At 49.2% G+C, this 24,503-nt stretch overlaps 1 long non-coding RNA gene across 3 annotated transcripts; it reads right to left on the bottom strand.

The window, feature by feature from the left end:
• On the bottom strand, nucleotides 3,483-21,456 carry LOC110256013. Of its 3 annotated transcripts, none has more exons than XR_002337112.1 (6): nucleotides 21,246-21,456; nucleotides 15,677-15,801; nucleotides 10,863-11,054; nucleotides 8,958-9,087; nucleotides 4,521-4,653; nucleotides 3,483-3,808 (listed from the first exon to the last, which is right to left on the bottom strand). It is a non-coding gene; the product is annotated as an uncharacterized LOC110256013 (long non-coding RNA). The 3 variants fall into 3 exon arrangements; XR_002337114.1 differs by having other exon boundaries at nucleotides 8,958-9,037; XR_002337113.1 differs by lacking the exon at nucleotides 15,677-15,801.

Raw genomic sequence — 24,503 nt, 5'->3', positions numbered from 1 at the left:
ACATTCAAGATGGGCAAGGGGAGTTCCCATCGTGGCGCAGTGGTTAACAAATCCAACTAGGAACCATGAGGTTGTGGGTTCGATCCCTGCCCTTGCTCAGTGGGTTAATGATCTGGCGTTGCCGTGAGCTGTGGTGTAAGTCGCTGACGCGGCTCGGATCCCGCGTTGCTGTGGCTCTGGTGTAGGCCGGTGGCTACAGCTCCGATTCGACCCCTAGCCTGGGAACCTCCATATGCCGTGGGAACAGCCCAAGAAATGGCAAAAAGACAAAAAAAAAAAAAAAAAAAAAAGACGGGCAGGGAGGGGGATGCCCATGGAGAGGGATTTCTAGGAGCTTAAACTTTGTTAGTGATGCTTTGTCTGTGGTAGATGAAGTTCTCAATGGATCTCTCTTCATACTTTTATGAATTAAATAATTCATAATATTTAAAAAATAATGGAAGACAAAATTATAGTCTAATGTAGGAAGAGCCAACATGCCTTAGGAACCATAGAAGGGAATCAGAAAGACTGTGGAAAAGGTGGCATCTGTGTGAGTTCCCGTCATGGCTCAGCGGAAACGAACCTGACTAGTATCCATGAGGATGTGGGTTGGATCCCTGGCCTCACTCGGTGGGTTAAGGATCTGGTGTTGCCGTGGCTGCCCTGTAGGCTGGCAGGTGCAGCTCCAATTGGATCCTTAGCCCTGGAACTTCCATATGCCCCAGGTGTGGCCCTTAAAAAAAAATTAGAGAAGGTGGCATCTGAGGGGAGCAGGGGTGACCCAGGCAAAGGGAGGAAGGTAGTGATGGGAAGTCGGGAGCAAGTGCCAAGGCCTGAAGTCTTTTCTCTCTCTCTCTCTCTCTTTTTTTTTTTTTTTTTTTTTTGGCTTTTTAGGGCTACACCTGCTGCATATGGAGGTTCCCAGGCTAGGGGTCTAACTGGAGTTGTAGCCATCGGCCTACACCACAGCTGCAGCAACGTGGCATCCAAGCCACATCTGGGACCTACACCGCAGCTCACGGCAACACTGGATCCTTAACCCACTGAGCGAGGCCGGGGATTGAACCTGCGTCCTCATGGATACTAGTCCTGTTCATGGACGGGAAGGCTAGGCCTGAAGTCTTACCTGGAAGACCTTGAACAGAATTTCTCAGAATCCCTAAATTTGGGTGTTCGGGAAACAGGGAGAGCCTCACTTTTTAACTTGGCTTCCTTACAGGGGAGATGTGGCCTGTGGGCCAGATTTCTGGCCTTTGCTACTTGTACAATGATCTGGTTGTGTTTGGTACGTGAATCATTTTGCTGTGGCTGTGTCTTTCGAATCACCTTCTCCTTGCTGCTGTGAGCTGTGAGATGTGAAACAGATGGTATGCGGTGGTTTGTTTTGTTTTGTTTTGTTTTTTTAAGTCCCACAGTTGACTGCTCCCCACTACTGTCCATTTGTCCATCTGTCCCCTCACTGGTCCATCCAGTAGCCATTTATTGGATACCTACTCTGCTGGGTATTGGGCCAAGTGCTAGGACTTGAGAACCCAGGAAACCATGGTCAGCTCATAACCAAAGAACATTTGTCAATTCATGGAAAATGATGTCTCCATATTTGTATGGGGCGTCCATATCTCCAAGCCTATTCTTATGTGTTTTTTCTTTTTACAGCCACATCCGTGGCATATGGAAGCTCCCGGGTTAGGGGTCAAATTGGAGCTGCAGTGGCAGGCCTACGCCACAGTCACAGCAACGTGGGATCTGAGCTGCAGCTGCGACTTACGCTGCAGCTTGTGGCAACCCCGGAGTGAGGGAGGTGAGGATTTGAACCCACTGAGCGAGGCCAGGGATTGACCCTACACCCTTATGGACAGTAGTCAGGTTGGCTATCCCTGAGCCACAGCAGAAACTTCTTCAAGCACATTCTTATATCTTGTGCCATTTAACTCTCAGGTGTTCCCTGTTTGATAGGTTTCAATGTTCTGACTAAGGAAACTGAGACTGCGAAGAGAAGAAATGCCTTGATCTTTAACTCCAAGCTCGGGGCTTTTCCCTCCGTGCCAGGCTGACGTGAGGCGTGACCTAAAGGGCTTGGGCCACGCCTGGAGAAGATCCCTCTGACCAGGCTTCCTGCAGGCTGCCCTGTTCTCTGACATCGGCCACACTGCCTTTGAGGAAGTCCTGCCCTTGAGCAAAGGTTTCTGGGAAGGAGCAGGGAGCTGCACCTCGAAGAAATCTTCACATTCCGTCCCATCAGCCACTGACGCTCTAGGGACCGTGAGAATAAAGAAGAACTTAGCCTACCATAGCTCAGCCCCCTCTTCTTCTTCTTCTTCTTTTTTTTTTTTAACTTTTTAGGGCTGCACCCGTGGCATATGGAGGTTCCCAGGCTAGGGGTTGAGTTGAGAGCAACGCCAGATCTGAGCCACGTCTGCGACCTACACCACAGCTCACGGCAACACCGGATCCTTTAACCCACTGAACAAGGCCAGGGATCGAACCCACAACCTCATGGTTTCTAGTCGGATTTGTTTCTGCCGCGCCACGACCAGAACTCCTCAGCCCCCTCTTATTCTAAAAAGAAACAGGGTAAGGAAGAGCAGAGACTTTTTCTAGAAGGTCTGAGCTGGAGATACTCCATAGAAGCAAGCAGATGCAGAGTGCCCTTGAGGGAGCATTGCTTTCAGGTCTTAGCTCAGCCAGCCCAGCTTCTAGGAGCCTCTCCTGGGGATGGAACCAGATGGCCTTGGGTATCAGCCTCCAGCAGCACAGTGGTGGAGTCCACCGATCATCTCTCGGAGGGGCTGTGGGGCTCAGAGACGCCCCAGTTGTGCACATTTAGGAGATCCTGGTAGAGCTTTGATTGGAAAGAAAAGACGGAGTCCTGGAGTCATCCTGTTCCTTCCCACGCAGCTGGAGCCCTGGTCAAAGTACCAGTTCCTCGGCTCTACGCAGTGTCCCATGGCTGCCAGTCTCCTGGGCTGGTAATTCAATGGGCCAAGTTCAAGATCACATTTCTTATGCTCCTGCCCCCATCTCCAATCCCTGTTTTGTTTTGTTTTTTTCTCTTGGAAACAACCTGTCCCCATGTGAAGCCAAGGAAACTGGGTCTCCTCCAGTTCTGGGTAACCCACAGGCTGATTTAGGGGAGATGTAGGGCCTTAGTCAGACAGGGACACTCCCAAATCTGAGACAGTTTCTGCTTTGAACATACCTAGAATTTCGTAATCAGAAAAATCTAAAAAAACTTAAAAAGCTCTTGGAGTTCCTGCCATGGCTCAGTGGCTTAAGAACCCGACTAGTATCCATGAGGATGTGGGTTTGCTCCCTGGCCTCGCTCAGTGGGTTAAGGATCTGGTGTTGCCCTGAGCTGTGGTGTAGGTTGCAGACGTGCCTCGGATCCCGAGTTGCTGTGGCTGTGGTGTAGGCCAGCAGCTGCAGCTCCATTTTCACCCCTGGCCCGGGAACATCCATCTCGTGCAGGTGTGGCCCTAAAAAGAAAAAAAAAATTAAAATAAAAACAAAAAAGCTCTTTTAATTTCAGCTTATGTATATACATTTTGTGCTGGTTGTTCAGTATCAGGAATTATATTTGGAGAGAGAGACGACGGTCTTTTTTGTGTGGAGGCCTTTGAAGGTCTTGATCAGGCCTTAGGCCCCCAAGAAGGACAGGACCTGAAGGTGAGAGGTGAGGGGTTGTCAGGCTGTGGGGAGGAAGGAGACAGCTCTCGAGGAGGAAGAAAAAGGAGGGCTGTGGACAGGCTGGCGGGAAGCCTCAGGTTGCCCTGACACCTGTTGCCACGGCCCGGTGGTGGTTTCCTGTCACTTGTCAGGACACCGCCTGCACAGAGAACACAATGACAAGGAGATGCTTCCTGTTTTGCTGGGTGGTTCATTGTCAGACTTCGAGGGGCAGGGTTCATATGTCTGTGTTTTTCATGTCACCGAGTTCCCTGAGGGAAGGGGTGGGGGCAGGTAAGGACGGGGGTCTGGGGGCAGGTGAAGGGGAAGGCAGGCAGGGGAAGGCAGCCTCTTCGTCCCCGAATGGCTGGGCAAAACCTCATGCCATTCTAGTTTTGGCCACTTTGAGAGGATGGGGCCAGCCACACTGTCCTCCTGTCCCCAAGAGCTCCAAGCTGGAGCCCCTGTGTGTGGCTGAGGGTGGCCCAGAATCCTCCGTGGCGCCTTTTGTCTCTCAATGAAACCCAGTGTTGACTTCTGCGTAGGCCTTGGTCTTGCCAGGTGGCAAGGGCCACCAGAAACTCAGACCGAAATAGCCTCTGTGGTGAAAGCAGGGGCAGGAAATGATGTCTGGTCTCGTGACAAGCGATGAGTGAGAAATTCAGCCTGCCTGCTCCCCGCCCCGGACCCGGCCCCCCACGGGGCCAGCCCTGTGTGCTTCATTCACAGCGGAGCTGGTCCATCGTAGGTATTAGAAAGCCCAGGTGTCTTTATGCTTGTTTAGCTCAAGACTCTCTGTTTCGGAGCATGCGGGTCTGGTCTCAGCTCAGCCAGCCCAGCTTCCAGAAGCCTCTCCTCTCTTGCTTTCTCACCTGAGAACTGAACCAGAGGACCGTGGATGTCCTCTCTGGTGGCACACTGGGGGAGTCCATTGAGCATCCTCTGGAGGGGCCGTGGGGCTCAGAGAGGCCGAAGTTGTGCCCATTTAGGAGATCCTAGTAGAGCCTTGATTGGAAAGAAAAGATGGAGTCTTGGAACCATGCGCTTCCTTCCCAGTCAGTTGTCTATGGAGATGGTGTCTGCTTCATCCTCCTCTCGCGCCCTCTTCACAGCCTTCAAAGCCCTTCTCCACCAGCCCTTTTGCCATCTCTGGCCTCAGTCTCTGACTCCCCACCTGTACCCACTTTGTGTTCCCATCACTCTGGACCAGCTCTGAGTTCCCTCGAAGGCACCATGTACTTCCGTTCTTCTAGGCTTTTCTACACGCTCTTCTCTCAGGCTAAAATGCCTCTGGTTCCCTCTTCCCCTCTTAGGCTCTAACTCATCATTCAAGATCCTGCTTAAATAGCCCTTCCCTCCTGAAGAATTCCTGACGCCTCAAGTCCACCCCTCAGTCCAATTTCTTCTTTCTGTCCTACCTAACTTCCTTCTTTTTGCTCTTTCTTTTCCTTCCTTCCTTCCTTCCTTCCTTCCTTTCTTTCTTTCTTTTTTCTTTCTTTCTTTCTTTCTTTCTTTCTTTCTTTCTTTCTTTCTTTCTTTCTTTCTTTCTTTCTTTCTTTCTTTCTTTCTTTCTTTCTTGTCTTTTTAGAGCTGTACCTGCAGTATATGGAAGTTCCCAGCCTACAGGTCTAATCAGAGCTACAGCTGCTGGCCAATGCCACAGCCACAGCAACGCAGGATCCGAGCCACATTTGCAACCTACACCACAGCTCGTGGCAACATGGGCTCCTTACCCACTAGGCAAGGCCAGGGATCAAACTTGCATTGACATCAATACTAGTTGGGTTTTTACTGCTGAGCCACAACGGGAACTCCGTCTCGGTCCATTTTCTATCATAGGCATGTAAATATTTTCTCCCTCCATCAGGTTGTAAGTGGCACCTTATTTATTTCTTGGATGGTTAACACAGAACCTGGCATATTCTTTGTGCTCAACCAATAGACTGAAGCATTTTTGGAAATTGATTTGACCCCAAACAAGCTCCACTGAGAGCTCATGAAATAGTGGCCATTCCTTGATATAGCCAGAAAGGAGCTGGCTGAGGAGAGATCCGTAATGGGCATGTATCTCTAACTACCTGCCCAGCTACCTGCTCCCACTCCTCAAAGGTTAGTGTCAGCTTTGGCTTCTGAGAAAAACTCCTGGGGTTCCAGCTCTGGGGGAGTTCGCAGGTTGTTAAGGCAGGTTACCAATTTCAAGCATCTCCCCTATTGTTTGAGGGAGGATAAGAGCTGATACTATTCAGCTACTGCGTGCCAGACCCTGAACCATCTCATTTAGTTTCACAACAGTTCTGCAAGGTACCCATTGTACAGATGAGGAAATAGAGACTCCGAGAAATCAAGGGCTTTCCCAAAGGAGAGTCAGAGCCAGTAGCCAAGAGCAAGGAATGGTGCTGCCCTGTCCATTCTCTTCTGCCTACACAATTTGAGCTTGTAATCAGGAACTCAGCTTCACAACTGGTGAAAGCCTCCAAATCGAATGCCTCTGCTGTGGCCACACCAGCAAAAATGGAAGCCCCTGGCAGCCCTGGTGTCAGCACACTACTCACTACGAAGGCAAAATTTTCATGAATGCTTCTGATTGGTGGAGAGCAGGTCACATGCCCATGCCTAGCTGCAAGGGAGGGTGGGAGTTTGAGTTCTCGACTTCTACTTGGGGAGGCAGGACCATAACAAGGGAGTTTTCTCCAGAAAGAAAGGCTATTCATATAATGATGGGCAGCTACAAATGTGACTGATGTCCTCTCCTCTGACTCACCCTGCATATTGCACCAAAGGAAATTATTTTAGAATTTCGTTTTTCTTTTTAGGACCATACCTGTGGCATATGGAAGTGCACAGGCTAAGAGTCGAATCAGAAATGCAGCTGCTGGCCTACACCACAGCCACAGCAACACAGGAACCAAGCCACGTCTGCAACCTACACCACAGCTCACAGCAATGCCAGATCCTTAACCCCCTGAGCAAGGCCAGAGATTGAACCCACATCCTTATGAATAATAGTCAGTTTTGTTACCACTGTGCCGTGATGGGAACTTCCCAAAGGAAATTATTTTAGATGACTGAATATACTCCTCTTTCAAATCTTGCTCTGTTTTTGTTTTTGTTTTTTGTTTTTTTGGCTGTGCCCACGGTATGTGGAAGTTCCTAGGCCAGGAATCAAACCCACGCCCACGCCACAGCTGTAACCAGAGCCACTGCAATGACAACACCAGATCCTCAACCCACTGAACCGCCAGGGAACTCCCATCTTCCTCCTTTCTTTAAATATGGTTCAAAGAATTTGTATTGCATAAGTCTTCAATATATAATTTACATACAATAAGTCCACGTCTTTTAGTGTACAGTTCTAGGGATTTTTCCAAACACATACAGTTGTGTAACTAGTACCACAAGCACGAAGAGTGTATCACAGTTTCACTGCCCCCCTAAATTCTCTCATACTCCTTTGTAGTCAACCCCTTCCTTCATCCTCAGCCGCTGGCAATGACAGATCTAGTTTGCCTCTATACTTTTTGGAGCAAAGACTTTCAAATCAAAGAACAAAATGCGAACTAAGGAGATTCTATGTGTAAATATCAATCTATGCGTGCCAAAGTCTCCCCCGTCTTGGCCCCTGTCCCAGGGGTGGGGAAAGACAAAGATTCTTGGAAATTAATTGAAGTGGTCAAAAATACAATTTCCTTTCAAATGTCAGGCTTAGGGGTTTAAAAAAAAATTTTTTTTAACTAGTGTATGGTTGATTTATAATGTTGTGCTGTCAGGCTTAGGGCTTAATGCAGGAAGAAGGATGAGGTAACTCTGGTGGCTCCAGCTCACTGCATGAATTCCCACTTAAAGTGACAGGCAACCAGTCCCTTGGACAGGGAGTTCCCGTTGTGGCTCAGGGGGTTAAGAACCTGACTAATATCCATGAGGATGTGGGTTTGATCTCTGGCCTCGCTCAGTGGATCAGGGATCCAGGGTTGCCGTGAGCTGTGGTGTAGGTCACAGATGCGTCTCGGATCCCACATTGCTGTGGCTGTGGCCATGGCAGGCAGCTGTAGCTCTGATTTGATCTCTAGCCTGGGAACTTCCACATGCTGCAGGTGCGGCCCTAAAAAGCAAAAAAAAAAAAAAAAAAAAAAAAAGCAAAATGCAAAACCCCCTCCTAAACCCCAAAAAACAAACAAACAATAAAACAGCCCCTTGAACAAATGCAGACCTGTCCACCCATCCTGATAGAGGAAGGCGCATCTCTGTCCTTCTGAATGCATGCCTCTCTGTCAGATGAAGTGGGGACAGGTCTGTGTGCCCCCTTCTGTGTCATGCTCCAGGTTCCAGGACCCAGAATCCCCTAGGCTCAAGAGGTGGCTGAAGGCTGGCTGTGTCTGGGGGTGTGGTGCAGATGGAGATCAGATGGGAGAGAAGGGGAGCGAGCCGCAGGCCCAGGGCGGGGGGCTGGTGGGACACCCTCCAAGGAGTCTAAGAATTCTATACTTAAACATGGCTTTTTTAGGACATTATAAAATAAATTTCACATTATAGAAACATATATTTTTTGGGGTGGGGTGGTGGGGGCCACACCCATGGCATGCAGAAGTTCCCAGGCCATGGATGGAACTTGCACCACAGCAGCGACCTGAGCCACAGGAGTGACAACACTAGATCCTTAACAGCTGTGCCACAAGGGAACTCCAGAGACATATATTTTTGAAATGGGTCGAACCTGTGTTACTTATCAGCTGACTAGCGTGACGTATAATGTAAATAGTTGGGCCTGTGATGGAATTCTCCTTGTGGCAGAGCAGAAACGAATCCGACTAGGAACCATGAGGTTGCGGGTTCAATCCCTGGCCTTGCTCAGTGGGTTAAGGATCTGGTGTTGCCATGAGAGAACCTAAAAAGAAAAAAAAAAGTTGAACCTGTGGCATGTAGGCTTCTCTTGTACCCATATGTCCCTCCCCTGCAAATGTTGGAGGCACAGGCCTGTATAAATCTATGGCGCTTCCTCAGAGGTAGTTACCCAAGCTCCCTCCAGGCCAGGCTCCCTGGTGGTAGTCCCGTGCCCCTCTCCAGAGGAGGTGAGAGAGGAGGAAAGAAGGAGTCCATTACTGGGTGCCAGCTATGCGCCTGAACCTGACCTGGCGCTTCCCCTCGCACGACCTCATCTGGGTCTCTCAACTACCCTGCCAGGCGGGTATATCCCTGCCAACCGGAGACGAGGAAGGGGAGGCTTGATGACATGGAAGCGCCTTCAGTGTCCAAGCTGGGATTCCAGCCCGGGTCTGTGTAGCCCAGATCCTGTTAGGGAGGGTCCAACTTACCTCTGCTCTCCTCCTGCCACGATTCGCAAGGGAGCAAGGAGTCCGTCGCTTACACGGTTGCAGGGAAGCCTGTGCCCTGGCTTTGGAGGCGGGGGAAAGGTTACATTTCCAGAAGCTTCTCTGGCTGACCCTATTTTGATTCCAAAGCAGAAAAGGGGGCAAGGCTCAGACAGCGAGAGCGGGGAGGGTGCGAACGCTCAGGTAAAGAAGGTTTGGGAGCAAGAGAAAGAAAGGGAGAGGAGGAGGGTTTCAGCCCAAAGAACTCTGGCTTTTGAGTCAGTTCTGGTTTCAGATCTAGATCCCATTACTGACTAATTGGTTTTGACCAAGTCGCTCAACTACCCAGAACCTCAGTTTCAGTATCTGCCAAAATAGATCAATAATAAATAGATGGGTTTCTTCTGTGAGTCTCCGTGACAGTGAAATGAAGTGGAATCCGTACAACACCTGGTGGGGGGCGGTGGGGGAGGCAGGTTTTCACAGCTCACCCCCCCCAACCTCGTCCTGTTGACTGAATCACCCCGAGCCCATTTTGGCATTGTGTAGCCTTCTACAGCTGAGAAACCTAAAAATAAACTTGAATTATGGTGGGTTGAGCGCTGAGGTCTCTGGCCGGGACTTCTGTATAAATAGCAGAAGTGAAAAAAAAAAAAAAAAAAAAAAGCCATTTCATTTCTAGTATTTGAAATGGGAGTGAAAGAACCCCTATCGTGTGGGCGACTCATTGTGGAGCGGTGGGTGGCGAGGGGGAAGGTTTGGTGTTTTTTTTCTCTGTTGTTTTGTTTTTGTTCTGTGATGATGTGGGGGACTCTCCAGAGCTGTGTGTCACAGAGCAGCGAGGGGCTGGGGGAGGTGAGGGCAGGCAGGTGGGAAATTTGATTCTGAGGTCATAGGGCAGAAGTGGGCAGGGGAAGGGGGTGTGTCAGTCCCTAGGTAGAAAAAGGGGACCCCACACTCAGAGATCCCGTGGCTGTCATGACCTTCGGACCGCCAGCTCCGCATCACAGCTGGGCAAGTTCCTTAATTCATTTTTGCTGAACTTCTGAAGAAAAGTCAGCTCCGAGGATTTGACTTATTCCTGAAATGCAGCTACGTCAGAGACTTGGCTTAAAGGGTATATGTGTGCTTTTGTGGGAAACAGACTCACGAACAGAAAAAGCCAGAGGCTGGCTAACTGGACCGTGGTCCCCATTGAGGGGCGTCAGCTTCTTCTGATTCTTCCGATTGCTACTTTCAACACAATGCTTCCCCACTGCTCAAATCTAAGTTGTCAATCCTGCAACCCATGCTTTAGAGACACAGGGAGATGAAGAGAATTCCCCCACAAGTCCTAAGTGGGAGAGCCAGGGGTTGAATTGGCTGCCTCTTTGTTCTTTTATTTGTTTTGAATGTGGCTTTGATTTTTGTGTCGCCTCTTTTTTTATACAAGGCTGGCATTGGCTATCCTAATAATGGTGAGCACGTTGGGCTCAGGACCTGAGGCTTGGGGTTCAAGTCTCTTGAAATCGGCTCTGTGACCTTGACTTTGGCAACTTTCTTTCTTTCCTTTTTTTTTTTTTTTTTTTTTGTCTTTCTTTTGCCATTTCTTGGGCCGCTCCCGCGGCATATGGAGATTCCCAGGCCAGCGGTTGAATCGGAGCTGTAGCTGCCGGCCTACACCAGAGCCACAGCAACGAGGGATCTGAGCCGCGTCTGCAACCTACACCACAGCTCATGGCAACGCCGGATCGTTAACCCACTGAGCAAGGGCAGGGATCGAACCCGCAACCTCATGGGTCCCAGTCGGATCCGCTAACCACTGAGCCACGATGGGAACTCCAACTTTCTTTTTTTTTAAATGGACTTAATGACATCGTATGTCATTCTCTTTTTGAAAAGGAGTGAATAATCCAAATGAAAACATACCATATGACGACTGGTATTTGCATTGACCTTGAAGTCTCTGAAGGTGACTTTATGGAGAAGGCCGCCAAGGTGTCCCTTGTTCCGCCACACAAAATAACCAGAGGAAAGGGAGTTGAGTGGCAAGAAGAGGTTGTGGGATAGATCCGAGGGGGGAGCTTCGTGGCTGTCGGGGGTGGATAAATGTAGGAGCCTCTGGAAGATAGAAGTGACAACTTTCTGGTCCCCTGAGCCTCTAGCAGCTTTTGGTGTGGGCCCAACCACCACATTTTAACGCTCAGTAGTGACTGTATTCATTCTTCTGGATCCAGTTCACATGCACCCTGTACCCTAGACTTCCCGGCATTGCCGTGAAGAATCATGGGCTTTTCTTCCCTCTGCAGCGTGACTCTGGGTACCTCTATTTAGCATCCCTGTTGCCCTCCCGGACTTACAGCCAAGCTCTTGAGTTCCTCCCTTCTCTGAGCTGCCAGAGGGCAGGGATGGGTTCTGTTCATCTTTGTCACCCGATCCAGAGCAGCACCCGGCACAGAGTCAGCCCTCCCTGAAGCTGTGCTGGACTTCATAACAAGGAGTTACTACTGCCTGTTGGTGGCTTTTGTTTTTGTTTTTAACCTTGTTACATTCGGCAAGCAGAATTGATAATGTTTCTCAAATGCATTTAGCTCACTGCCAGCATGCATAAAAATAGGCACTGTCACACTCCGTTGGTAGGAAGGTAAACTGGCTTTTTGGGGGGAGTAATTTGAATCACTTTGAATTCTGTATGCTTTTTGACCTCATTATTTTCTTTCATTTTTCTCTCCTTCTCCTTCCTTTCCTCTCCCTTTCCTTCTTCTTTCCTCTCGAGGAGTAGGTGAGTGGCTTTTCACAAAGTATCACTACTGTTTCCTTCATAGCAATTTTTTTTTTTTTTTTTTTTTGGTCTTCTTGCTATTTCTTGGGCTGCTCCCGCGGCATATGGAGGTTCCCAGGCTATGGGTCGAATCGGAGCTGTAGCCACCGGCCGACGCCAGAGCCACAGCAACGCGGGATCCGAGCCGAGTCTGCAACCTACACCACAGCTCACGGCAACGCCGGATCGTTAACCCACTGAGCAAGGGCAGGGACCGAACCCGCAACCTCATGGTTCCTAGTCGGATTCGTTAACCACTGCGCCATGATGGGAACTCCCAATTTTTTTTTTTAAACACTAGCAGAAAAGGGACCAGTGTTAATATGGATTTGGATAAACTGTGGTTTAAGGTATATGATAAAGTACCATGTAACCATTACAGTTGATGATACATGAATGTTTGTTAACCAAATAAAGTGAAAAAGCCAATTACAAAATAGGATGCATGGTATGGTTGCTTCCAGTTTTGAAGAAAACAGAAGAATATATCTTTGGGAAAATGTCTTGGAGGATTTATACCTAACTGTTTTAACCCTTTATTTGTGTGGTGGGATTTTAGGGCATTTTGACTATCTTTTTTTATTTCTCTGAATTTTCTCAAGTTTCTACCATGAACGTGTATCACGTTTGGAACATGGAAAAATATTTTTCTTTCTTTTTAAAATTCAAATTTGCTTTTGCTTATTTATTGTTGGGCCATGTCCATGGCATGTGGAAATTCCTGGGCCAGGGATCAAACCCACGTTGAGGTGGGCACCACCTTAACCGGCTGCGCCACAGGGGCATTTCTGGAAAAACATTCTTCAATGTCTTGAGTGGATTCTCTGAGTAAACTCGTTGGTCCTCAAGTTCTGAAAACCGCAGAAAGCAAAGTAAAGTGGAGTTCCCATCGTGGAAACGAATCCGACTAGTATCCATGAGGTTGCGGATTCGATCCCTGGCCTCACTCAGTGGGTTAAGGACCCGCATTGCTGTGAGCTGTGGTGTAGACCGCAGATGCGGTTCGGATCCCATGTTGCTGTGGCTGTGGCGTAGGCTGGCAGCTGCAACTCCGATTCAACCCCCAGCTTGGGAACCTCCATATGCAGCGGATGTGGCCCAGCGCACACACACACACACACACACACACACACACACACACACACACAAAGAAAGGAAGAAAGAAAAAGAGAAAAAAAGAAATCTAGGAAAATGTAGGAAAAAATGTAGGAAGTCGAGGTTGGAAGAGCCATGGGAAATCCTTTGGGCTAGAGGTTCTCAAACTTGGCGGCTCACTGGAGTCACCCATGGAGCTTCCAAACTCTGCAGCTTGGGCCACGCCCTATGTGAACAAATCAGAATCAATGGGGTGGATGCGGGCATCTGAGCGTCACATCTCCCCAAGTGACTCTGCTGTGCAGCCAACTGTGAGCTGCTGGTGAGCGGCAGCCTCCAGCCACATACAGTTATTAACAGTGCATTGAAATCAAGTAAAAATAAGTACCTTTTTACTTTTTTTTTTTTTTTTTGGTCTTTTTTAGAGCCACACCCGTGGCTCATGGAGGTTCCCAGTCTAGGGGTTGAATCGGAGCTACAGCTGCCAGCATACGTCACAGCCACAGCAACGCCAGATCTGAACCGAGTCTTCGACCTACACCACAGCTCACGGCAATGCCAGATCTTTAAGCCACTGAGCGAGGCCAGGGATCGAACCCTCAACCTCATGGTTCCTAGTCAGATTTGTTTCTGCTGCGCCACGACGGGAACTCCAGTAAATTTTTTTTTTAATTTTAAAATGTATTTATTTATTTATTTTGTCTTTTTAGGGCCACACCCTTGGCATATGGAGGTTCCCAGGCTAGAGAGTAAGTCAGAGCTGTAGCCGATGGCCTATGCTGCAGCCACAGCAATTTGGGATCCAAGCCACGTTTGTGACCTACACTGCAGCTCATGGCAATGCGGGATCCTTAACCCACTGAAGGAGGCCAGAGATTGGACTGGTGTCCTCATGGATGCTAGTCAGATTCGTTTCCGCTGAGCCACAATGGGAACTCCTGTAAAAATTCTTTTGTCTTTTTTTTTTTTTTTTTTTTTTTTTTTTTTTTTTAGGACCACATCTGTGGCATACGAAGTTCCCAGGCTTGGGGTCAAATCCTTCTAGCAGTCCCGATGCTCGTGAAACCAGAAGGTCCCTAGCCTTGCCGGCTCCAGATCAGCCTGGGCCATCAGTAATTGTGTGCCAGACACAGAGAACAGATCTGTGGTTGCCAAGGGAGAGGGGGAGGGGAGGAAAAGATCTGGGGTTTGGGACCAGCAGATGCAGACTATTGTATAGAGGATGGGTGAACCACAAAGTCCTACTCTATAGCCAAGAGATTATATCTAATATCCTGTGATAAACTATAATGGAAAAGAATATGGACTAGAATATATATATATATATATATATATATATATATATATATATGCATAATGGAATCACTTGCTGTACACCAGAATTTTTTCTTTTTTTTTTTTTGTCTTTTTAGGGCCACACTCACGGCATATGGATGTTCCCAGGCTAGGGGTCCAATTGGAGCTACAGCCACCAGCCTACACCACAACCACAGCAATGTGGGATCCAAGCCACATCTGTAAGCCATACCACAGTCACGGCAATGCCAGGTTCCTGACCCACTGATCGAGGCCCGGGATCAAACCTGCATCCTCATGGATACTCGTCGGGTTCATTACGGCCAAGCCACGACGGGAACTCCGCCGTACACCAGAAATGAACACAACATGGTACATCAAGTATATTTCAATTAAAACAAAAGTAACCATGTGCCTAGAAAGTTCCTTCTGCTTTCTTGGGTCTCCCCCATCCTCCTCCTTGAGCACGGGGAAGTTTCTGCCACAAGATTGTTCTCTACGGCTCGGCAGGCCCAGGCCCTCTCGACCTGGGCAGCCTGGTCGGGCCAGCAGCAGGCAGGCTGTTTACATGGAAGCGGAGCGCTCCGTGGAGGGCAGAGGGGGTTGAGTGTTTTCCACCGCTGCTGAGAAAGGGGAGTGAGCAGAGGCAGAATAACAAAAAGCCACTTCAAAAACACCCCAGAAGAAGTCAGAAAGCACAGGCAATCAAAAGTTTGAGATACACACACACACACACAGACACACACACACACACCTAAAACCCTGACAAGAGAGCAAAAACAAGTCAAGGGAGAGCCTCCAGACCTTCTGGTTTCGAGACAGTCGCGGTTGCTGACTTTGAGAACGGGCCTGTCCCAGCCAGTTCTGAGAGGAGCCAGGAGCTGGGGCTGTGGGGGCTCAGAAACTTCACCTGTGTTCTGAGAACTGCGTGGCCCGGTGGTGGGACAGCCCCTGAGCACCGCTGAGTCTCTGGGAAGACAGGGTGTGTGGGAATGGCAGGGTCTGGCTGGCTGGGGGCGGAGCCTGGGGGGCTGCTTTACCCTAGAGACTAATGCCAGTGAGAAGGTGGGACCTACCGCCTGGGAGGTGGATGGGCAGAGGCAGATGTAGCCCATCAAGGACTTCACGGGCAGGAGTTCCCATTGTGGTGTGGTGGAAACAAATCCGACTAGTATACATGAGGATGTGGGTTCGAACCCCAGGCCCGATTAGTGGGTTGCTGTGAGTTGTGGTGTAGGCCGGTGGCTGCAGCTCTGATTCAACCCCTAGCCTGGAAACGTCCGTATGCCACGGTGAGACCCTAAAAAGCAAAAAAAAAAAAAAAAAAGGATTTCATAGGCACAGGCCACCCATGTCTGGGAAGCCGCCCTTTCAGGACTCAACCATGAAGATGCTAAACCAGAAAAGGAAGCTTCGTACCCCTCTCCCCTTCCACCTCCACTTCCCAAACTCTGCCACAGGGCAGGGAAGGACAGTGAAGAGAGCCCTGGGGTTGCAGGATTTGGCTCAAGTCCCAAGCGCTGTCACTTACTTGCTGGGTGACCTTGGGTGGGTCCGTTTACCCCTCTGGACCTTGGTTTCCTGACCTGTAAATTGTAGGGTTGGTCTAGACCAGTGGTTCTCAAGCCAGGTGACATGTTGGAATAATGCAGTGAGCTGCAAAAATAAATGAGACTCTGCTTGTTCTGAGATACAGCCTGGGCATCAGGATTTTTCAAAGCTCCTTAGATGATTCCAGTGTGTAACCAGAATTGAGAACCACTGGTCTATCCAAGTTCTAAATGAATCATACCTAGGCGTCATTTGGTTAAAATTGAGATTCAAATTCCATAGGCCTGGCGTAGGGCCTGAGAGTCTGCCTTTCTCACAACTATATTTGGAGCAATAGCAAGTCTTTTTTTTTTTTTTTTGTCTTTTTGTCTTTTTAGGGCCGCACCCTCGTCATATGGAGGTTCGCAGGCTAGGGGTCAAATTGGAGCTGTAGCCGCTGGCCTACACCACAGCCACAGCAACGCTGGATCCGAGCCACGTCTGGGACCCACACCACAGCTCTCGGCAACGCTGGATCCTTAACCTACTGAAAGAGTCCAGGGATCCAACCCACGACCTCATGGTTCCTAGTCGGATTCACTTCCACTGCGCCACGACGGGAACGCCACAAATCTATCTTTAATGACCCCTTTGCTCTAACCGGGAAGCTGAATTTCAAGCTCTCTGTTTCTGCTTGTTGCTTTGGTAGCTGGCAGCAGTTGCGTGTTTCTGCCAACAGACCTCCTTCTTCTACACTCTTTCCTTCTCCTCCGTCTCCTAAGAATCATTTCCCTTCTCACCGTTTGAACTGATTAGGAGCTGTGGCTGTGTATCACACAGGGATCTTCCTTTCAAGGGCAGAAAGTGACAGATAAAGCCAGACAATGACGTGAGTTCAAGGTGGGACAGAAGCCGTTTTTCCCGGAAGGATCAGGAAAGACTCTGTGTAGCAGATAATAACAGTTAACGAGCCTTCACCTCTGCGGGGCACTGATCAAGTATTTTACACAGTTGTCTCATTTAATCCTCAGAACACGATGGCAGGTACTGATAAAATCCCCCAGTTTATACACGAGGAAGCCGAAGCTTAAAGAGAATCTGAGGCTTTGCTAAGTAAGAAGCAGTGCTGAGACTTGGACGCACAACTCTGTGATGACTGTTGGCCCACAGGGGTCATGGGCAGTGTTTGAACTGCACGCCCAACCAGAATCAACCAGACCCCATCTGATGCTACCAGGTCCAACCAAACACAGCAAGACTCAGATTCAACCAGGCCCACTGAAACTCAGCCCAGACCCACGAGAGTCAACCAGAACTAACCAGACCCAACCAGACCCAATCAGACCCACCCAGACTTAACCAGACCCACCAGACCCAACCAGACTCAACCAGACCCAACCAGACTCAATCAGACCCAACCAGACTCAACCAGACCCAACCAGACCCAGCTTCTTGGCACCAAGTTGTTGTTGACAGGGAGAGGGGTGGGATAGGGTTTGCATGAGTCTAGTCTACTTAAGCAACCTCTCCACTCACCTTCCAAACCCCTCACCCAATCAGAAAAGGGCAGAGACAGCAGATGGTAACAGTTTTCTACCTCCAGACCCTGGGCCTCAGCCTCAGGGCCCCTGCTTGGAGCCTGGCACCTGGGTTTCCACTTTTCCCCACTTGGCTACCTGTTCTACCTAAACCTCTGTGGCCTGCACCCTTTTCTACTTGTGTCATTTTCTTTTTTTCAGGGGAACAGGCAGTGGGTCCAGGCTTTTGAATGTTTTCTTTTTTGGTAGGCTTGTCCCTCACTAGGAGCCTAGCGTATTACCCCCTCATGCCCAAATGATGCTGCATAGAAGATGGTCTGAAGCTACCATGATTGCAGCCAATTCTTTTTTTTTTTTGTTTGTTTGTTTGTTTGTTTTTAGGGCTCAACCTGCGGCATATAGAGGTTCTCAGGCTCGGGGTTCAACTGCAGCCTACACCACAGCCGCAGCAGTGCCAGATCCAAGCCATGTCTGTGGCCCATGCCACAGCTCACAGCAACACCGGATCCCTAACCCACACGCGTCGTCACGGATACTCGTTGGGTTTGCTACCCCTGAGCCACAACGGGAACTCTGATTGCAGCCAATTCTAAACATCTCAGATTCCACTATGTTCTTGGCCCAAATGGCAGCCAACAGCACAACCTAAGCTGAAAGAGTCCAGGGATCCAACCCACAACCTCACAGAGCACTTTTCCAGTTTGACCCAACCCATCTTGTCTCACTTCCTCACATCAGGGTTGTGGGGCTGGGTTGGGGGCAAGAGGGTGAGAAAGCAAGGATGGAGGCTCCTTTGCATCCACACTAGGTTTTGAGTTCCTGGAGAGGGGTTTTGTCTTGTCTTTCCTGTATCCCCGGTACAGAAAAGGATGCTGGGCAGCAAGGTTCCTACTGATGTCTATCCGATGAGCAAACGAAGGTGACTTGGGTACATTTTATGACTGCACTGAACGAATGGCAGCACCAAGAGCTTGTCCTGCTTGGTCCTCAGGCAGGAGTCACCTGGCACAGGCTTCAGCTTGTGAGGTCCCTGGAACCCTGTGAGCACCGTTGCGGGGAAGTCTTTCTTTTTCTCATCTGCTCAGGTTCTGCCGCAGCTCAGGAAGGGGAGGTTTTCTTACAGAGCCCAGGTCTTTGATATGCTGGGTGAGCTGTAGATTATACCAAGTTAGGGAGCGATCAGGAGAGACCCAGTACTCTGAAGGCGGCCCAGGGATTGTAGAACGGGGTTCCCATGGAAGGGGAAGACCCCTCTTTTCCTGCCTTCCAGAGAAGGGGTCATCTTACTGTAGTGGGTATTTCTTAAAGCTGGGATGACAAAGGTGGAAGGGTTCGATTTACATGAAAAATTTTTCATCGGCAGATAGTTTTTCTCCTGTCATTAAAAAGGAAAAAAAGAAAGAAAATACTAAGGAAAGAAAGCAGGAGTTTCCATTGTGGCTCAGCAGATCCAGAACCCGACAAGTATCCATGAGGATGCGGGTTCGATCCCTGGTCTCGCTCAGTGGGTTGAGGCTCCAGCGTTGCCGCAAGCTGTGGTGTAGGTTGCAGATGCGGCTTGGATCTGGTGTTGCTGTGGCGGTGACAGAGACCTGCAGGTGCAGCTCTGATTTGACTGGAAACTTCCATATGTCTCGGGTGCAGCCTTAAAAAAAAAAAAAAAAAAAAAAAAAGCCACTATATATATCAAGATGTCAAAAAAATCTAAAGAGACTTTTTGTGGGTCCACTGGACCCACCAGTGGAAGGTTTCCATTTACTCAACTTGTGTAAAGACAAGAAAACGTTGCTCAGCCAACTCCGTAAGAATCCTCCTTGTCTTTTGAGAAATACGCCTCCACTGCTGAGGTGCCTATTCTAAGGGGAGAGGGGCCAGCACGAGGGGCAGAATTAGGAGAGGCCCCCACCATTCTAGCTCTGGCATCAGATTGGTGCGACTCTTGGCATCACATTATTGCTGGCCGCCCAAGCGTCTCCCTCCAGCTTCCCGAGGAAGTGGTTAATCCAGTTACCCCATCTCCTCTGAAATCATCCTTCACCCCAGGGCGAGGTGACTGGTGATTGGCCTTATTTCCATCTCCTTCCTCGAGGAGCAGCTGCCTTTCTAAAGTGTAATTGCCAGGGGTAGAGTTTTTGATGGTGTGGAACCCTAAGGTGTGCCTGGGGGAATGGATTAATTAATCTGTGTTTAACTAACATCTCACCTTGAGTGTCCATTGACTCCTGTGACCTTTATCTGTATGTGATTGACTTTTAAGCCTATTTCCTTGCTTTGACCACTTTAATGTGAAACGTTCAGAGTTCCCATAGTGGCACAGGAGAAACAAATCTGACTAGGACTCATGAGGTTGTGGGTTTGATCCCTGGCCTCGCTCAGTGGGTTAAGGATCCGGCGTTGCCATGAGCTGTGGTGTAGGTCACAGACGCGGCTCAGATCCTGTGTTGCTGTGGCTGTGGTGTAGGCTGGCGGCTGTAGCTCTGATTCGACCCTTAGCCTGGGAACCTCCATATGCCGTGGGTGTGACCCTAAAAAGCAAAAAAAAAAAAAAGAAAAAAGAAACTTTTTATTTTTATTTTTTTGTCTTTTGTCTTTTTTAGGGCCGCACCTGTGGCATAGGTTCCCAGGCTAGGGGTTGAATCGGAGCTGTTGCTGCTGGCCTATGCCACAGACACAGCAACATGGGATCCAAGCCGCATCTGCGGTCTACACCACAGCTCACAGCAATGCTGGATCCTTAACCCACTGAGTTATCAGTGTCTATCATTTATATCCAATTTCCTCTCTCTTTCTCTCTCTTCCTTTTGTTTTGTTAAAAATATGAGTTTCATGCTATATTCAGACTTTAGCAATTCCTGTCTGTTTCTTTCATGCAGGACTCTCTCTCCACTAATGTAATGGGGAGAGGGCAGTGTGGCCTTTTGGTTCCAACTGTAAGCTGTGGATGTAAAACCTAAAAATGTCTGGAGTTCCCGTTGTGGCGCAGCGGAAACAATCTGACTAGGAACCATGAGGTTGCGGGTTTGATTCCTGGCCTCACTCAGTGGGTTAAGGATCCAGCAGTACTGTGAGCTGTGGTATAGACCGACAGCTATAGCTCCGTTTGGACCCCTAGCCTGGGAACCTCCATATTCCGCAGGTGTGGCCAAGGGAAAAAAAAAAAAAAAAACCTAAATGTCCAATGACAGATGGATGAATTACGAAGATGTGGTACCTGTATACACTGAAATACTACTCAGCCAAAAAAAAAAAAATAACAAAATAATGCCACTGGCAGCAACATGGATGCAACTAGAGACCCTCATACTAAGTGAAGTAGGTCAGAAAGAAAAAGACAATGGCTCAGTAGGTTAAGAACGCGACTAGTATCCACGGGGCCTTGGCCAGTGGGTTAAAGATCTGACGTTGCCGCAAGCTGTGGTGTAGGTTGCAGATGCAGCTCGGATCTGGTGTTGTTGTGGCTGTGGTGTAGGCTGGCACCTGCAGCTCTGATTTGACCCCTAGCCTGGGAACTTCCATGTGCCACAGGTGCAGCCCTAAAAAGAAAAAAAGAAAGAGAAAGACAAATACCATGTGATATCACTTATATGTGAAATCTAAACTGTGACACAAATGAACCCGTCTACAAAACAGAAACAGACTCGCAGACACAGAGAACAGACTTGTGGTTGCCCAGGGGGAGGGGAGAGGGAGTGGGATGGATGGGGAGTTTGGGGTTGGTAGATGCAAATTATTCCATTCAGAATGGATAAGCAAGAGGTCCTGCTGTACAGCACAGGGAACTATATCCAGTCTCTTGGGATAGACCAGGATGGGAGATACTACGAGAAAGGGACTGTCTCCATATGTATGACTGGGTTGCTTTGCTGTACAGCAGAAATTGGCACAACACTGTAAATCAACTAAACGGTCATAAGAAATTAAAAGAACAACAACAACAAAAAAAACCCCCGAACCCACCTATCTTCAAGTTCTAGCTCTACCATTTTTAGCTGCGTGATCTTAGGTAACTCCCTTGAGCCTCGGTGTCCTTACCTGTAAAATAGCTCTAGAGACAATTCCTTCCCCCCAGGCTCCTCGAGAGGATTAACCAAGACCACCCACGCCAAGTGTGGAGAGTGGCGCCAGGCACTCAGCACCTTCTAACTCTTCATGGTGCGAGTTTCACAACCAACGATGTTTTGTTTTCTCTGCCTTACGTTGTTCAGGGTTACCTTCCCTGGGAACAGGAGGAAATAAGGGAGGATCTTGGTGGATTGTTATGACAACCAAATAAGAGTCTACCTATGAAAATGCTTTGTAACCTCTTTAAGGTTGAGGTGTGAAGTGTGATGGTCCCCGAGATCACACAACTGGTACAAGGTGGTGCCCTCCCGGGATAGCCACACCCACACCCAGCCCAGACACACGCACACAGTGCCAGCACCAGCAGCAAACCTCCAGCTGGTCTGATCTCCCGGCATCCTTGCTCTTTGGTTATTTCAATAGCCACTCCTGAAGAACTCCAGGCCTTCTGAGCAAGCAGCTGTGGAACAGAAAAAGAGGAAAGGCCCTTGAACTTCACCTCCAGGCTTACAACATAGCAGGGGGCACGTGAGCCCATGTTATTCTAAACAAGGCCAAGGGACCCAAAAGCAGTAGCAACAGAGAGACAGGACGGGGAGCTTCAGGGCGGAGAGGAGGCTTCATGGCAGGGCTGGCCCTGGGGCTGGTCTCTGATGGATGGGTGGCGTGTTAATTTGCTCAGGCTACCAAAATAGAAGACCACAAACCAGGCGGCCTACAAGACACATTTATTTTCTCACAGTTCTAGGGGCCACCTGTTGTTTTGTAACCTACGATTATTTGGGGGGGGGGCATGTCCTGTGGTGTATGGAGTTCCTGGGCCAGGGATCAGATCTGAACTGCAGTTTCCACCCACGCCGCAGCTGTGGCTGTGCAGAAGCCTTTAAAGCACTGTGCTGGGGCCGGGAATCGAACCTACGTCCTGGCGCTGCAGAGACGCCACCAATTCTGTTGTGCCACAGCGAGAACTCTATAGCCTGCAATTTTCACTTGACCACTTTGCTCTGAGGATATACTCAAAGTAGTTGACGGATGGTGGGATTTCAAATAGCCAGACTGGGGTAGAGAAGACGTGCCTTTATGGACGGAATGATCTGACTCGAGGGGCACAGTAGTTGGTCCCATGGGCTTCAGCAAACGGAGCCCGAGAGTTCTCAGAATCGTGTAGATTACCCTTAGAAGAATGTATAATTTTTTTGGGGGGGGGTGGAGGTGAAGATATACTGAGGATGGGCGGATGCTGCCGCTTCTGAGAAGCCTTGAAGGGTCCCAAGAATGGGCCAGCGGTGCGATTTACGTCTGACTCATGAGCATCTCATTTAGACCTTAAGGTCAACGGAAATTCAATATTTGACTCTACAACATGAGACCGAATTCGATGAACACGTAACCATTTTAATGGAGATGCTGCTTTTTTCCTGAGTGACACTTCAGCATGATGGCTGTCCCCATCCCCCCCTCCCCTCTTGTCTTCCCCACTGCTCATTCCCCGCGAGGAGAAACCTTTGGTAAAACGAAGCCAGGCACCCCGGGACTTGGAGATTTTTTCGTCTTGTTTCACACTGAAGATGCTAAAGGAGGCCAACGGGAAGTTCGAGGTGGAGCAGGAGGGCTTCTAAGAGAAAGAGGAGGCAGGGAGGGGGGGTGGGGGGTGGGGGTGGTGGATGCCACCCGCGTGGATTTCAAATGACCCAAAGGGCAGGTCAGAAGGGGAAAGATGCTTAAGTTTCTTTGGCTCCATCCTGCAGGCGGGAGAAGAGGAACGTGTGAATAACTTTCTTGTGATTTGATAGAGAAAACCTGCAGAGCATTTGAGGGAGGCAGAGATGTCGGCTGCAAGGTGATTTCATTTTTTTTTTTAAGGTCACACCCGCAGCATATAGAGGTTCCCAGGCTAGGGGTCGAATCGGAGCTGTAGCCGCTGGCCTACACCAGAACCACAGCAACGCAGGATCTGAGCCGCGTCTGCGACCTACACCACAGCTCGCGGCAACACTGGATCCTTAACCCACTGAGCAAGGCTAGGGATCGAACCTGCAACCTCATGGTTCCTAGTCAGAGTTGTTTCCACTGCACCATGATGGAAACTCCTAATTTCATTTTTTGGGACAGTGCTGCATGTGGAAGTTCCTGGGCCAGGGATCAAAACCTTGCCACAGAAGTGACCCAAGCCACAGCAGTGACAATGCCAGATCCTTAACCCGCTGAACCACGGAACTCCTGCAATGTGATTTCTAAAACAACCCATTCTCCAGTGAGAAAACCAGTCAGACTTACAGATGTCTTTGGGAGCTGTCTCTCTCTTTTTCTTTTTTGGCTGCCCAGAGGCACATGGATTTCCGAGCTAGTCGCGACTCCATCACAGCTGAGGTAATGCCAGATCCTTAACCCATCGTGCTGGGCCAGGAATCGAACCTGCATCCCCAGCTCTGCAGAGATGCCACCAATGCTGTTACACCACAGCAGGAACTCCTTTGGGAATTCTTTTTTTATAGGACACAGCAAACATTTCTAAAGCATTTTACAGGGATCTCACCAGACCCTTTGGTTGACTGAACATGTCCAGGGACAGAGTTATTCTTTTCTTTCTTTCTTTTTTTTTTTTGTCTGTCTTTTGAGGGCCATACCTGTGGCATAGGGAGGTTCCCAGGTAGAGGTAGAATCAGAGCTGCAGGATCTGATCTGAGCCTACACCACAGCCATAGCAACACAGGATCTGAGCTGTGTCTGCGACCTACACCATAGCTCACGGCACCGCCAGATCCTTAACCCACTGAGCGACGCCTGCGTCCTCATGGATACTAGTCAGATTCATTTCCCCGGTGCCATGATGGGAAATATGGGGACAGAGTTATTCGAACTGAGGCTGAGAAGAGCGATGAAGATCAAATCTGCACCTTGCCCGCAAGAACAAGACATGTTCTTGGGAAAATCTTCACCCTGATACCTTATCAGATCTGAAACTCTGAAGTGCTTTGTGTTTGTTTCGTTGTCTGTTTGGCCATGCCTACAGCTCGTGGAAGTTCCTGGGCCAGGGATCAAACCCGCGTGCCACAGTTTCGACCTACGCCACAGCTGTGGCAACAGCTGGATCCTTAACCCACTGTGTCACAAGGGAACTTCCTAAAGTGCTTTTTGGATCTAGGGAGGCACCACTCCCTCCCCAGCTTTGGGGTGAGAGGTCAAGTCCTCTTAGTTCCTTCTTAGGTGTTTATGAACGTGGCCCGC

Source organism: Sus scrofa, chromosome 12, assembly GCF_000003025.6.
Source record: "Sus scrofa isolate TJ Tabasco breed Duroc chromosome 12, Sscrofa11.1, whole genome shotgun sequence".
NCBI classification, from domain to species: Eukaryota; Metazoa; Chordata; class Mammalia; order Artiodactyla; family Suidae; genus Sus; species Sus scrofa.
Note: the sequence above shows the minus strand (reverse complement) of the source record. Positions and strands in the feature narration are given on the sequence as shown.